Raw genomic sequence first — 16,034 nt, forward strand, 5'->3', positions numbered from 1 at the left:
CAAAGCAACAGATATGCAAGAATCACACACAGCAACATGCAAAGACAGTTACATATGCAGTCACACACATTCACCAAGCGGCCGTTTACGTGAGTGAAAGGACACTGCCCTGTAATTACAGACTATGACAATATGTCTGCTGCCCTTTGTTCCTCAGACTCCCTCGCAATCTCCCTCCATCCGTCCCCAAAGCCACAGACCCTTTTGCTTCTATGTAATGACCACTGAAACGGGTCATTCTGTCTTATTGACACAGCCATACACACACATACGTACAGTACACGTACATTATGGCATGTCGGTACTGGGGATCACAGTTCCAACAGTAATGACTGCTGTTGTGGATCACGGTCCCAGTTAATGACCTCTGCGACGGGTTGAGGAAAGTGTCTGCCTTGCTGCCGGTGTCGCTCTGTTCATCTGTCAGCAAAACTCTGGAGGTCACGGCCTATACCCATTGACAATAACAGCTCCTGCAGTTATGAATGAATTCATTCATTCATCTATACTTGAAGAAAACGCACACCAAGCAAGTCGTGGGCCCCATGTCCATTAGAGCGACACGGATGTTGACACACCTCTTCCTCCGGCAATCCCACATTGGGGGGCTGGATCATGGCCCCAAGACTTAATGATTCGCAAGGCGACAGATGGAGGGGACACATGGAGATGATGGTCCGCCTTCCATCACCACACACACATACACATGCACCACACTTTTAAAATGAGCTGATTCTTCCTTTGGTTGTAGAAGGGCCTGAAATATTTGTGCCTCAACAGCTTGTAGAAGGACTGTTTACGTTTCAGCTTTTCAGGAGCCATGTTGTTTGCAGCATGTTGAATATTGTGAATATAAAATGCAATGCCATTTCAGCATATTCCATTTTACTGAACTGAGTGCCCTCCATCCCCTAAGGGTTTGAATTAGGAATGTTCTTTGGTACCCAGAAACACAGTTACCACTTAAAGGTAGCATCTCTGAAAATGCTTGCATAGGTCCAGTGGGAGCAGAATTTAGATGAGGCTGGAGAGAAAGCATAATCTCCTCAATTTCATTGTTTTCCCATTTCTACATTATTTCCATGAAACACATGCATCTCAAGGCCCTACTCAGAGATTGAATGTGGCGAATGTAATTCGGTCTGCGCTCCCCTGGGCGTTGCATAGGTGTTAGTGACTTGACTGACTTTAGCCTGCAAGGCCCTGATGGGATCTGTGCCACCCGTGTACCTCATAATCTCTCTGGAACAACACTGTCCCCCAGCACAAGTCTCTACCTGGCCACAGGAAAGGGTGTGTGTGTGTGTGTGTGTGTGTGTGTGTGTATTTGTGTGGTTATTATTGCATGTATTTGTCTGGCTGTCTCCCTGAGTTTTTGTCTAATTCTCTGCCTGGTTGTATGATTGACTTCTGTCTATCTCGCTCCCTTTTCCTACCCTCTCTCCATGGCAACAAAAGCAGCTTCTAAGCATCTCCACACCCAATTATCTCCCTTCCTCAGGCATCTCGGACTCTCTGCACTCCTCTTGTCCCCAAACATTCATATTCAATTTTATACTTAAACACAAACACACACACACACACACACACACACACACACACACACACACACAGAGAAGATTTTGGGAAAATCTATATTCCTAATTTTTTTACAACATTGTGTTGTATTATGTTGTGTGAAAACACAAGTTAGTGGCAGGATAAATTCCTCAAATCAATCTTAAGTTATAAAGTTCTTCTTTACCCTTTCAAAGGTTTCCTACACTGTGCAAAAATTACAAAAACAACACTGATGTTGGTATTATATCTGCACACTAGAATAACAGTATAATGAGCCAAAAAAATTATGCGTGTAATACAGTGAGTCAAATGAATGAAATTGTAAGGAATAGATTACCAAATGAATCAGAAATTTTTATGACAGCTGTGGCAGGTTATGGAAACTGAATCAGTTGGTTATGACAAAAATGAAAAAATAATGGTCAATAAAAAACCAAAACAACTCTTGTAAACTTTTCTAACCAAAAAGAGCAATTTTGCAACGTTGGCATCAGACTCTTGTCAGAAATCAAGGGGAACATTTGTCTCCATGTTGTATGAGACTGACATTTTGGTTTTGGACGATAAAGGCAGTTGTTGAGGTCACCGCTCTGAAGGGGCACGAGCCAGGTAGCTGGTTCTGGCTGAGAGGGAGCACGTCTCTCCTGGCACTGAGGTCGGTTCCCATGGGTCATAGACTTTGGGCCTCTCCCAAACTTGGCCGGTCTTTCAGACTGAAGTCATGCTGATTAAACAGACTTTTGTTGTTGTTTAGGGTGCCTACAGATGTGGGGAAGTTTTCCCTTTGACCTACCATAGGCACTTCACCTGACCAAAGTCTTCAAAGCCTTACGAAGAGTGCTGGAGGCTGAGCACATGTGGTTCTCAGTGGACTCTTTGTTTCAACAATATGTATTACAATAAATAACAAAACACACTTGCATGTGTGTCAATATTTTGTTATTGCTGAATTGTTGATAGACCACAGAGTCTGCTATTCTCCCAAAAAAACAATATTCTTCCTTTCCTTTTATTAAGGCTTACACAAGCTCAATTACTCCAAAGGGAGAAAGTACGATGTTTTATCTGGTGTTTAACTCCGAAGTTTTGTGTCTACCGGTACTTTATGAACTGTGAGATTTTCTGTTGTTGTGGAGGTGAATGTAAAGTAGCAAGGTCAGGTGGAAGAGGAGGTATTAAGGTGGAGGATAGCAGAGAAGCTCATAAGGCAATTATAACAAGATTAGCAGGAGATTTGAGATGTGAGAGATATTGTACTTGCATGCTTATGCACATAGGCAGACCAATCTCACCTTCTCCCACTCACCCTCCCAAGCCCTATAATTTACCTTGCCATATAGAAAGCCAGAACTTGCTGATTATCTTTACAGACGTATAGCGACACAGCAGCCAGCCACAAAATCTCAAATACAGACATTCTGACATTCTTGATGGTGATGAAATGTCTCAACTGCTACTCTGTGTGCCGTGTCCTGTTCACAACAAGGTGGTGTGTATTATAGCTTGTTTGATGTTTTCCTCTGCCTTCCCCCACGGGTTCACACTGGGCTGTTCTGAGGATTATTGCATTGGGAAATTTGGGGGAAATTAGGCTGAAATTTGAATAGCTTTTATGGATAATGCAAAAAATCATCACAGCAATATGAGTCCACAGACAGGTGGGACCAGGCAGATGGAGAAAGAATTTCAGGATACAGCACATGCACAAGCCCAAGTCAATCAGGACTCGACCAAGTTATGTCTCAAGTCTTGTCAAAGCAAGTCTTCTGTAAAGCTTCCAGTACCTGCGGGCAAGTCTAAATCAAGTCATAAGTCTTCATAGGAACATTGCAAGTTAGTTGCAAGTCTTCCAATGAATAGGCTTAAATGAAGGTGTGTGGCTAAGCACACTCAGCCTGTTGTTGTCTTATTGTTGTCAGATGGTTAGGGTCAAAACTTGAGACTTGGATGTTTTGCTATTTAGTGTCTGTCTAGGTCAGGTCTTCAGACCAAGACTCAAGTCAAAGTCTAAAGTCTCAAATCTACAGGTCTGCCAAATATTGTTTACCTTCCATAAAAAGGATACAATGAGCTGACCTTCTTCTCTCACAGTAAGATTTTGACACCTCAACCCTGGTACAGATCTAACAGGATCATTTTTTATCTAAAATAATGGCCAGGGATTGATGTGGTGCTAAAAACAGTTGAGTTTTGGTTGTCCGCCATGACTGAATATGAATGACTTTGATGTAGAATCTATTTTTTAATGTGGCTCTGTCACATGTGATTAATACCGGCTCTGCTTAATGTCAACGGTCAATATCGGTGCTGATTCCGATCTGGAAAATCAGATAGGTGCATCCCTATATCAGAGATTATTCGAGTGTTGACAAATTATGGCAACCATCTTTTGTTTTTAGAGACCTATCATGATGAAAGCTACATTAATAAACCCATGAATTTATTGTAAAAAAGAAACAAAAATACTCAGATGGAAGTGTCACAGTAAGACCTTTTCTCCTTGAGTCAGTATGTGTCAGTGCCCATCACTTCTACAGCCAATGATGGAGCGTAATGTGCACACACTGCCAACATTTGCATTGAGAAATGGCTACATTAGCTCATATCTGCAACCTGACCTGCGATTAGTCCATTAAGGGTTAATGACATGTCACAGAAGAAGGTTCAGTCCTGGTTGGCACACAGGACATCCAGACGACCAACCTTTAATCTAACTCACTTAAATATGCATGAGCCCTCCCAGTGGGGCTTTAATAGCGCTTAGTTCCTCCCCCCCCCACCTAAACCTACACCCCCGCCCCCTTTTGACAAATGGGAAAGTGCACCTTGAGTTACCACGACAACACTTTGCTCAAGGTTCTGTGAAAGCCTCTAATGACCTCATTCATAATGATGTTAGAGTGTCGGTTCCTGTGATGCCAGTATGTAAATACTACACACACTCCTGCTATAGAAATTGATACCCAGTATAATGAGAAACTATGTCTAACCTCATATTACCTGACGGGTGCAATTTGGATTCCTTGTATGTACACTGACAGTGCAGCTAGATGCCCTTACCTCATATTCATCAGCCAATGTACTTTCAGTATGTATTACTGGGAAACATGGTATGTGTAATTGCACCCGACTGATATGGGGGTTTCAGTTGAACATTCTGTTGCTAGTATGAACTGGCACAGTTGCTGCTTAACTGGCATTGTTACATCCAGCATTTTGTCAGATCTGTGACAAAGTGGCATAAATTAGGGTTACCCTGACTAGAGATTTTTCTAGACCACTAGTCGTTGTTAGTTCAAGCCGTTGGTCAACTAGTCATTGCACATTTATGATATTGATTTAATTATTTAAATATATTTTGAAGCAAGTATCATTGTTAACACTGTGCCACATTGCAAAGAAATACAAAACCATAATAATGAGCCTATAAAATATACATTTTACAAATACACACACGAAACGAGACGCCCGTTAAATGCTAACTGCAAAAGCAGTAACTAAATGTGTCAGAACAACCAGCAAGGGCACTGAACATTTTGTTCACACTCCCCCATTGCACAGCTCCAAGACCGGGTACAGTCAGCTAATAGGACCACTAACTAGCTAATGACGGCAAGAGTTAGCTGCAGAGCAATGTGCGTAAGTGACTTCAAATCCCTGCGTCACATGTACAATTTAATGGCAGCAACATGTTATGTCAAAGTGTGTGCATCTCATTCATCAAAAATGCATGTTTTATTCTTTTTTATATCTCTTAAAAACAACACTTTCACTAACGTCAGATTGGACACTTAATTTACCTTTTGGGCCCGAGAAAATGAAAGCTTGAGCTTACCCAAAACTAGGGCAAGTTACTTCCACAATGTAATATATATTTTAGATTACTAGTTACTGTCAAACGAGAGTAATTAGTTAGTTAGTTGAAAAAACACAAAACATCACTTAATTTCGAGTTAAAATGCGTTGAAACGTGTGTTACTGTAATGGGTATAATATTACTGTTTTTTTTAGTAATGCGTTATTTTACTGCGTTACTGCAAAAAGCAAAACATTACTGTAATTGCGTTACTTTTTTAACGCGTTACTCCCAACACTGGCGGTGAGATGTCGTTGTTTGGTAGATTTGATTTATCAAAGATGCTAGCAAAGCAACACATTATATAATATATGCGCAGAAAAAAACAACAAATAGGTGGGAACTATGTTTAACTATATAACTTTTAAATGTTTCAGTTACAACTGAACAGAACAGAAATAAACAAATTGGCAGATTTTACATAAATCCGCAAATTACAATCAACTGCCAGTTGTCTACTGGGAAGTAAATGTTGTTGTTAGCCTGACATTGCTGTGATTCGACCTGAACACTGAGGCTATTACTGTTGGGCTAACTGTTATGCATTTTACTCTTTGTAGTTTTACTCTTGTAGACTCTGTGTTGTTACTAGATTATTTATTTTGCTGTACTTCCTATGGAGACTTAATGTTGATCTTTCACCGCTGACATAAGTGACAATATAACTAATCTGACAATGTTGTTAATCCAGTTTCCTTGTTATGATGCTGATTTACTTTCTCTATACCCTTGCACAGTACTATTGTTATGGTATCATCTTTTTTGACTTGTAAACACTATCAGGGAATTTCTTGCTTAGTACTGTTTTCACAGTTTCACAATTGCTCCCAGTAAAAACTTTAAAGACAAAAACCTTGTCTTCAACCTTGATGTATTAAGAGTAGTTGGCTCACTGCATAACTGTGCACCAACATGCATAGTGAGGGCAGAAGAATGACTTGAGGGTATAAAAAAATCTATCCATCCATCGTCAACCGCTTATCCTGCGTACAGGGTTGCGGGGGAGGGGGGGGGGGGGGGGCTGGAGCTAATCCCAGCTGACATTGGGCAAAAGGCGGGGTACACCCTGGACAGGACGCCAGTCCATCGCAGGGGTATAAAAAATATGGGTTAAAAATACATAACAAAATGCAGCCTTATACAACTGTACTTTCATCTTTATGTGCACAGCTGCCAACATATACAGTCCCCTCCAAAAGTATTGGAACAGTAAGGCAAATTTCTTTGTTTTTGTTGTTCACTGAAGACATTTAGGTTTAAGATAAAAAGATGAGTATGAGACAAGAGTTAAGAATTTCAGCTTTTATTTCCTGGTATTTACATCTAGATATGTTAAACAACTTAGGACATATCACTGTTTGTTTTAGACCACAGCATTCTTAGGTGAGCAAAAGTAATGGAACAAATAATCTTAAAGTAAATAACATTTAATATTTGGTGGTATAACCCTTGCTTGCAATAACTGCTTCATGTCTACGACCCATTGACATCACTTGGCTTTTACCACAGCTTCTTATAGTTCTTGTTTTTTGGGGTGTTTCTCCCTTCAGTCTCCTCTTAAGGAGGTGAAATGCATGCTCTATTGGGTTAAAGTCAGGTGATTGACTTGGCCAGTCTAAAACCTTTCTCTTTTTTCCCCTGATGAAGTCCTTTGTTTTGTTGGCAGTGTGCTTTGGGTCATTGTCCTGCTGCATGATAAACTTCCTCCCGATTAGTTTCAATGCATTTCTCCGTAAATTGAGATTGTTTCTGTCCACTTCTGAATTCATTCTGCTGCTACCATCAACGGTTACATCATCAATAAATATTAATAAGCCTGTTCCAGAAGCAGCCATGCACGCCCAAGCCATGACATTACCTCCACCGTGCTTCACAGATGAGCTTGTACGCTTCGGATCATAAGCATTTCCTTTCTTTCTCCACACTTTGGCCTTTCCATCACTTTGGTAGAGATTAATCTTGGTCTCATCAGTCCATAAGATTGTGTTCCAGAACTTTTGCAGCTCATCTCTGTGCTTCTTTGCAAATTTCAATCTGGCCTTATTATTCTTCTGCTGATGAGTGGTTTGCATCTTGTGGTGTGGACTCTATATTTCTGCTCTCTGAGTCTTCTTCGAACAGTGGATTGTGATACCTTCACCCCTGCACTGTGGAGGTCGTTGGTGATGTCACTTACTGATGTTTTGGGGGGTTTCTTCACAGCTCTCACGATATTTCTATCATCAACTACTGTTGTTTTCCTTGGTAGACGTCTGTTGCTCAGTACACCAGTAGTTTCTTTCTTTTTCAGGCCATTCCAAGTTGTTGTGCTTGCTATGCCCAATGTTTGTCCAATGGCTCTGGTCGATTTTTCCATCTTTTCTCAGCTTGACAATGGCTTGCTTTTCTCCCATAGACAACTCTCTGGTCTTGATGTTGGTATATCCTCTTTAACAGGAAATGCAAATGTCTTTATAGGTTTGAACCAAGGATGAAAACTTAGACTAGTCATGCAGAGCTATTTAATGTTTGGACAATCAACCTAAAAGGTAACACCTGGGCAACAAGAAACATCTGTCAGTCACATGTTCCAATACTTTTGCTCACTTGGAAGATGGGTGGGTTCAAACAAAGGGTGGTATGTCCTGAGTTGTTTAACACATCTAGATGTGAATACCACAGAATGAGAGCTGAAATTCTGAACTCTTGTCTCATACTCAGGTCGGCTGAGTCAGTGAACTCCTTCTTAAAACATACTTTTATAGGAGAGCCTTTCCGATCTTATTTGACTTTATTTTATCCCTTTTATTTTATTGTATTTTACTAATTTTATATTAAATTTTCATGCTCTTATCTTTTTTTTGTATTATTCTTTACACTTGTTAAAGCACTTTGTAACTTGTTTTTGAAAAGTGCTCTACAATAAGGATTATTATTATTATTACTCATCTTTTGATCTTAAACCCAAATCTCTTCAGTGAACAACTAAAACAAAGGAATTTGCCTTACCGTTCCAATACTTTTGGAGGGGACTGTACACTATGTGTCATAAACCAATATCAGGCTATAATATGGCTTCTGTTTTTAAAGTAAAGATTGTCACATCTGTTATTGGCAAGTATGTAACCTTGCTATAATTGGCAGACATTTGTCTAGACAGAAATGCTTTTAAAGTGAAATCGCAGCCTTTTCTCTGCCTGAAAGTGGGAAGTTGTTATTTTAAATGTGTGCTGACACATTTCTTGTGCATTGATTGAACGCCTATGGTCTATAATATAAAATCCCTCCACCCCTCCCTTCCGTACTCCTGCAGCCCTCCTGCTACCTCTCTCTTATGACCCTAATGACCTGAGAGCATATTGTTGTCTAAAGGCATTTCTCTGATTATTTCCGGATCAATCATGAACATATGGATGTCCTGGGAATGACGGATGCAAGGCCACTCAGTTATTGTAAACACGCCAATAATATCAATGATGGAAGGCTAAACAGCAGAGGTCGTTTGGATAGGCTCTAAACATGTCAATAATGTTTATTTAAGAGACTGAACTGGGCAGCGTACAGTACGCTGTTGTGCCACAGATCCATTTCAATGCATAGATTGAATCAGTGTGCAAGTGAGCTTATGTAATTGGAGTATGAAGTGAGTGGCTTGCCCTTGCTTTTTCAATTTTCGCACTGACCTCACACAGATCCCCACTAGAATTATAATGGCAGAAGTGGGATGGTAACCGTGCCACAGTGTAGAGGACAAGTCTCATTGCACTTGGGAAACAAGGTCAACCTCTAACCTTCTGTCTCCAGGCGCAAAGCAAATACTCAAAGGGAAAGACCACCATTACCGGCTCCCCAAAGGGGGTATCAAGTCAATTCCCAGCGGGCACAATTGCAACACACACACACACACACACACACACACACACACACACACACACAAACAGTCCACAGACGGATGAGGTAGAGCTTTCCCTCTCTGACACACACAGTCACAGGCATGTCCACACTCCCCTCAATGCCTCTGACCTCACCTCAATTAGATGGAGACATCTTTGTTTGGGTTGCCGTGCCTAATTAGCATGGTTCACCACAGAGCAAGTGCTCGGTTAAATTCATTTATCAAAGGGGCCTGGGACAGTGCTTCATGTCACACCATTAGGATCGCAATCTCTCTCATCATCTTTCCAGCTCATTTCATGAAGCCATTTGACAGTTCCGAGCGGGGGGATGAGGGAGGGAGGGAGGGAGGGAGGGATGGGGGGAAGCAGCATTATGGAGCGATGGACGGAAGGTAACAGCATGTAAAACAGAATGCTAGAGAGAGGATACATGTGGATACTGAGCGAAACAGACAAATCATGTTAGCAGGAAACATGGGGAAGAGAGCAAGAAGACTAGAGAAATATGAGAGACAGCGTTTTAGAAAGTGGCAGATGGAAGAAAAGAGATTTGAATAGATTTTGTAAAAGACAAATAAATGTGGAAGAAAGGAAGGGATAGGAAAAAAAAAGCCTCGAGGGCATTTCATATTGAGGCCAGTTTGAGTCAGTGCGGACAGATATGGGTATAGACAGTGCTGGCAGCCTGAATCTCTTCCTATCACACCTTCCCCATGAGGACGCAGCTTAATGGGTCTTTGTATACACACACTGCCTGCCTATAGAGGCCACTGCAGCCTTCAACATGCATAAAATATTCAAAGCATCTTTTGTTATCAAGACACACACATACACACAGACACCCTCACACACATTTTCTCACAGCCTCTAAGCCATAAATGTCAATATAGAAAGCAATGTTGGCACATCTCCCTCTCTCGCTCTCTGTCACCGTCTGTCTGTTTTGCTCCCTCCTTTTAGTAAAAGGGAATTGTTTATCTGAATTGCTAGAGGATATTGTGAATCATTTTTCAAAACGTTATCATTTGTTATTTTTCACATGGTGTGCAAATTGATGCATGGGTAAGAGAGGGGATGCGGGGGTAGGGACTGAGGGGGACGACCATCGGACCATCAATCACCGCAAAGTAGCCCTGAATGACAAGTAGAAGGTCTCTGACATTTTTGACTGACTTGATTGATGTGTTTTTGAAGCACTCAGCTGGGATCGGCGATATACTTTTAAACAGTGTGCGGATCTACTTCCCCAGCCAGGTGTTCAGTGAAAGGAAGGGTGCTTTACCAGAATTGTTAATAGTTCTACCGAACATCTTGAGTCAGATTCTCACAACAATCCTGATTATTGTGACTTTTACTAGGGTGTTATGACATATTCTAACTGTGGTCGTCATTGATTAGGCTTTTGGCAGCCTGTGCATTCAAAGTCAAAGTGAACATTTTGAGTTCATTACAGTAATTAGTCATATGCTTCACACGGTATGAGTGATTTGAGATTTGGTGCCTGATATGGCCACTTTAATTGTGGAGTTGACTTTGAACGTGTCTTTTTCAAGTTATTTTAATGTAATTGTCGGCCAGCTTCTGCTTCCAGGGCGGTGTTGTGGCAGAAAGCAACCTGTTGTGTCTATTGTGAGGTTTCCTAGTTGGACCATAATGTCAGGTTTTCTCTCAGTAATGTGTTGCACTTGACTGTAGCACAGACTATTGTGCCAAAGATGTGACATTCACATCCTTTCAGCTACTATGCACCATTAGTATTTACACTACTTAGTCTGAGTTTGACAGCTATTCAGGTGTAACTTGAAGGTCAGTTTCTGTGAATCATTTTGATCCTTTATATTCTTGAAACTAAGCTTTATGGGGAGAACAGTGTGTGTTTATATATGTATGAAAGACATAGATGGATTAAGACAGAAGTAAACGGTGGGGATATGAAATACTGAATTAAGTTGGGAAAGGTGGAAAGTAGTAGGATAAAGCGTGTGAAGACACCGAAAATATAAAAGCATAGCAACTTACTCAGTAATGTAAAAAAGGAACACTGGCACAAAATATGGAAAACGGCTCAATTTATTTTTGTTTGGGGGGATGAATAACTTCCAAAACAAGGCACCGAAACAAAGTAAAGTATGAATCACTAACCACTGTTATTATGCACCAGAAGCACACTGTAGTAACAATAACAAGGCAAACTTGAAAGTGCTTATTACCATCATTGAACAAGTGTGCTGGCAGGTTGTGATGCCTGGGTGAAGTGAGGAGTTAGGATAGAGGGAGACATCACTGGAATTGAGTCAGATAATATTCCAAAAGAATGAATTGTTTAAGTGGTGGTGCAGTGAGTAAAATCAGCATTTCAACTGACTAGCCAAAAGATGTTAGTCATGCTTTGCTCAAGGCTTTCAGATGACAAGGAAATGTGTAAGCATGGATGAGGCCATTTTTCTACCAACAAACCCAAGGAAGCTCATTATAGCAATAATTTGAGCAATTGTTTATGATGGTGTGTCAGCCTTTTGCTATTTCAGTCTTGTTTATAAAATAAATCCTAGAAGTTGTCCCCTAACTAACCTGTCTTTATCTACATGCCCATTTTTTATTGGTTTAGATTTAAGCAAAACCATTAAAGGATACTGATTTTGATATGGTTTTCCAGTAAGCATTGATGTGTGGTGATGTGAAGGTAAATAAAACGGAGTAAAATTGGTTGAAAAGTGAATGTTTTTTTGAACATCTAAATACAGTTACCCCGTTGTTTTAGCAGCATTTAACGATATGGACTCATGTTAACTGTTAAAAATCTGTCACCTTGGTTTCCAAAAAGCCATACGACATTACCAGATTTAGCACAGGTGTAATCTGTAAGTCTAGATTTCTTTAGACATGCGAATTTCTGTATTATATATAAGTAAGGTAAAACGGGATTTTAAACAGTGTGCAGGTGTTAAAACCATGGCAGCATACCAGTTTTCCTTTCCACATGGTATGTGCCATAAAGAGTCATGTTCTTTCGTCTCTCCTGAAGCTATTTTCTTCCATCGCTCTATTTCTCACTGTTCTTTCTCTCAGTGTAAAGGGTGGCAAGGCAAGGTGACATTTGAAAAGTGCATTTCCCTCTCCACTCCGTCAATCTGTTCTTTTTCCTTATAGGCAGCCCCCTCCATCTGCACACTGCCACAACACTCACACATAAACTCAACACACACACACACACACACACACACACCTTCTCCCTGCCCGCTGACAATGATGTCCTGGTTACCACTGGGGCTGTGTGTGTGTGTTTGGTAGACCAGACTGCGACCTCTGGACCCCAAAATGACAATCTGGTTGGCTGCGGTGTGACCTGAGGGCCCATTAAGAGTCAAACCAAACACCAGATCTGTCACAAACACTCCTGTGATGAGCTGTTGGACATAACACTGTCACCTCCCGATGACAGGTTGTCAACACCTGTGCCAAGATGATCGATTAGCAGATTGAGTCCAAAAACCTTGTCATCCTTCTTGCTCTCTCTCTCTCCAGACTGATTAAAACAGACTTGCAATCATTTATATTTCCTTGCACACAGACAGCAGGTCTGTTTATCTCCCCGGTGACAAAGTTTTGTTGCACGTTTGGAAGTTAATTGCTTGGCTCATTAGCTGTGTGTGTGTGTTTCTGTCTTTGAGCTGCGGGGGAGTTGATATTATCTTGTTACGGTGCGATGTTTTACAGTGCGAGTGGTGATCTCCCAACCCAAGGCATAAAATGGCCTGAGTGCTTTGGAAAGCCCTGTGTGATCTGTTCGTTCTCCTCATTCATTTTTAATGGCCTTTGAAGAAAACGCTTGTTTTCCATCACCACCACCATTTTGGCAGCGAGGTAAACAGATGGTTACTGACAGTGAGCGAACGTCTCACAACAAGTGTCTCCCGCCGCCATATCTCCTCCATGACAGAATACAGCAAGCCTTCACCAGTTTTTTTTTTTTTTCCTGCAGGTAGCCAGTTAAATAAACGCCAGACATTATAGGGATTTATGTAGCACAGAAATGGGAGGGAATACCAGTGTGAAGTTGATAGCTTTTCTACAGCAGTCACAACTAATGGGGCTCAGGCAGCACAGGTTTTTATTGCTGCAGCTGCCTTTTTATAAAAGGGACTTTGTTTCAATCTTAAATGTTTTAATACTTATAATAACCTCCCTTCACTGTCTCTGTCTTTCTCTCTGTGTGTTTCACTGGTAAAGAAAATATAGCCTCTTCATCCTGTCAGACACAACTGTAATAATCACTGCTGCGGCAAAGTTATTGACAGTTATTGTTACTTTAAATGCACACATAAACAACAGATTCATTAATCACTTTCTGCTGATGGCTTTTGATCAGCAGAGAGAGATTGCGTTGAAGGACTTGTTGAAGGTCGCTGTGTGCAGATCTGTGATTGCTGTGTAAATCGATTATGTCAACACCTCCCTCCAAGGATGCTGTCAGAGAGCCAGGCAGCTCCAAGCGGGGCTTCAGAGCCGACAGCCATGTTTAAGATAGGAGGTTATTAAACACTGTGTACCTCGTAGACAAACATACAAACATACAATTTACATCCATGTGCTGTATAAAACACATTGTCATGAGTCTCAAACCTACACACATAAAATCAATGTGAGTGTTTACCCTTCTCGGTCTACTTCAGGCTGTGAGTGTGGGGTGGACAGAGATGTGTTTTTGGACAAAAAAAAAAAAAAAGTGGAAACATTGATGAATCACTGCAATGTCCTGCTGACAGCCTCAGGACCACTCTGGCCAGGTGTACTCTGACGCTGCCTTGTCAGCCGCGGGCTACATTTGAAAAAAGAGACAGATATGAAGAGGACGTTGAAAGGGTGAGGGATGTAACGGGTGCGGGGATTGTGAAGGTAGAAAATGAGAGGCAGCTTGAAAGAGAGAGGCATTTAGAGGGACAACAAGAGCGACGGATACTGAAGGAGGTAGAGAAGAGCAGAGCCAGGTGAAGTTATGTTCAGTCTTCTGAGGAGGGATGTGGCTGTTTTGTCAGCTCCTAAAGACTGAGGGTTATCTGTCTCCTCCAGCTGTGCCACCCAGCTGTCACACACTGCTATGTTCTGCTCAGTCCTGGCATCCTAGCACATGGCTCCCTCTGCCCACCATTATCTGCCTGTGTGTGTGCATACTCCACATTTGTCTGTCCTTACAGTTGAAGATTATTAGCATGGAAATGAGCAGGTTCAGGTTATTTATGCAGCGTGAATCAATATGAGACTCACCCCCCCATCACTACCGCCACCACCCACTCCAAGACAGTTGACTATCACTTTAGCTAGCTACCAACCTACCGTCCTTCCATGTTCTTCTGTCTTTTAATTAATCAAGTCAGTCTGGACATGATGAAAGTTTTCTTTTCTCGACAGTCTTGGAATCTCTCTGCAGTTATTTCCCAGTGGAAGCCATGTGCCTCCTCTAGACACCAGACTAATCTGCGGTCCCCACCACTGTTCTCACCACCCCATCCCCGCCGGGTAAGAGCCTCAATTACCCAGAGCATATCGCCGCAAACAGCCACTTTGCAGCCAACCACCTGTGACTCGGGACTGTAGGAAGCTTTGGCTGCAGCATGGCTGTGTCGGGGGGAGAACAGCCAAAGCCTTGAGCTGGCCAGCCAACCATTGATTAAGGGAATCAGTATTGATTAAGGGAGCAGGGGACATCTGGAAGGACCAATTTATGTCCCTACATCAATTATTCAAATGGCTGCTGCTGAATTGGATTAGAGGACGATCTTCCTGCCATCGTTTCTACCCCTCTACAATCTGTACGCTCTCAGCAAGCTGTCATCACAGGTCTCCTGACAAGTCAGTCCCTTGAAATGCAAACTTTGAGTTCACCACATGGACATTTATTGTACATACAACTGGTGAAAGTCACTGTGCACTGTTGAGATTTTCTCTGCTAAATAAAACTGACTGGGGCAATGCTAGGACAAGCTTTTTTTTTTTTTGCCCCCGATCATTGGCCTAATGCCTATAGCCGGTTACAGGCCCGTACTGTGTTGTCAGATTTGTTTCTCAGTTTGCCCTTCTGTCTCCGTGTTGACATCTTGAGGGCTTCAGCGCAGCACAGAATGGCACAGCCTGCTAGAGTCTAGGCCAGAGGGTTATTCATATTCATGATGTTGGTGCTGGAGAAGCTGTGAAAACGTGTGCGGCTTTGTTCGCGTATGGTGTGTTTTTTGGGGGGAGGTGGGCGGGTGTATTTGTGTTAATATTTGTGTGACTGTGCCTGGGGGGATTCTTCTTTGTGAATGATGCAGCAATCGGCCCACAGAGACTGGCAAGCCCTGAGCCCAGCTGATGGGCTCCTGTCCATTGTAGACAGGCTAACATGGTGGGAATGAGCAATGTGACTGAGCCAGGGACAGAAGTCCACAGGTGGCTGACTGTGATAGAGGGCTGCCCTTTGTCTGCTGCCCCACTGGAGCAGCTCACAGAAACAGTCATTCCTTTGACAATGATTGATGAATGATCTTTTTATTTTTTTTAGATATGATCATAGACAGTGTTTGACTCTTCAGCAGAATATTAGCCAATTTTATTTTTAATTAAAATTCTATTTATACTGTTTCATCCTACAGCATATTGTAAAGGAGCGGTGATGCATTACAAATATTACTGATATTAATTGTCTGTTGCATAGCACTCATGTATGGAGGTAAAGTAAATTCTGCGATTAATTATCTGTAGCCATT

This window comes from Micropterus salmoides, unplaced genomic scaffold, assembly GCF_014851395.1.
Source record: "Micropterus salmoides isolate LMB-PRFRI ecotype aquatic unplaced genomic scaffold, ASM1485139v1 Ms_hic_scaffold_23, whole genome shotgun sequence".
NCBI classification, from domain to species: Eukaryota; Metazoa; Chordata; class Actinopteri; order Centrarchiformes; family Centrarchidae; genus Micropterus; species Micropterus salmoides.